The sequence below is a fragment of the Merops nubicus genome, unplaced genomic scaffold (genome assembly GCF_000691845.1).
Source record: "Merops nubicus isolate BGI_N331 unplaced genomic scaffold, ASM69184v1 scaffold8759, whole genome shotgun sequence".
NCBI classification, from domain to species: Eukaryota; Metazoa; Chordata; class Aves; order Coraciiformes; family Meropidae; genus Merops; species Merops nubicus.
Genome location: NW_008631642.1, coordinates 6243 through 7292, shown reverse-complemented (window position 1 = coordinate 7292; position 1050 = coordinate 6243). Strand labels below are relative to the sequence as shown.

Below are 1050 nucleotides of genomic sequence, written 5' to 3'. Positions count from 1 at the left end.
CTTTCCCTCCCTCCAAATGAATAGAAGCATTGAAGGAATAAGCAGAATCAATGACACCAATGAAAGGCACAGTGAATTCTTCACTGACGTCCTGAACTATTTAAAGTTACTTCATCAGGTTTGCATTTAGGAATGAATGGCTTGTTTTATTTCCAAAGAGAGAGTATTGCCTCCAACAGTGAATAATGCACTCAATTACAGTCTTTACTGTAAATGCTGAAATGAGATATTACTGTAGGCTTGACAAAGATGGCATGGAGCAAAATGGGGGAAGGTTTGTGGCATGGCTTAGGACCAGGGAATAGCAAAAAGTTTTCCAAGCTCAGCTCTGTTCATTGACCTACGTTTCATTCTGATGATTCTCTTGCTAAATCATTAACTTTTTGCCTCCAAAAAGTTAATTCCCTGGGTCAGAAGCACAGTAGAGCTTGATGGCAGTGTGTAGGAGGGTATCTTGAAGCAGGCTGCCAGGAGATCACCCAGTAAAATGTTTTCTTGTACCTATTTGAGGGCATTCCAGTTGTTTGATTTCTATTCAGCCCAAACCCAAGCGTGTGCTGCATTTGAATAAATTCTTGCCTTTGCATCAGAACCTGATGTAGTTTTCTCAAGGTAGCAGGTATAGTTGTACTCCCAGGGGAAGGTCAGGCAGCCCCATTTAAAAAGAGTGCAGTAATGCTGATTTTTTGGCTATTTTGCTTGGGGAAGTTGGCAAGTACTTGATATTTATAAATCTATTAATATTTAGACTTCCAGATAGGAGAGAGCATGTGAGCGAGTAAACACTTTACTAGCAAGGTTAGTTAAAATGTGTTGTAATTGAGACTGAGAAAACTACACTAATTGTTCCTTTCTTTTTCAACTTCTGTTGTGCTTTACCAACCTCTGATGACCTTTGTTCTGAAGTGAATACCCTTAGCTTCAGAGGGAAACTTGTATAGCTCAAATTTTACAGTAGAAGTTTTAAGTGTGGTGAAATTCCTGTTAGCTTACCAGGTTTTTTTTTGTATATGGCTAAGAGATGATTCATCCTCTGGATGATTTCCCCCC

At 39.3% G+C, this 1050-nt stretch overlaps 1 protein-coding gene across 1 annotated transcript in view; it reads left to right on the top strand.

Moving 5' to 3' along the window:
- The window catches only part of LOC103779993 (rho guanine nucleotide exchange factor 7-like), a 20338-nt gene that overhangs the window by 18577 nt on the left and 711 nt on the right, over positions 1–1050 (top strand). The window lies entirely within an intron of this gene.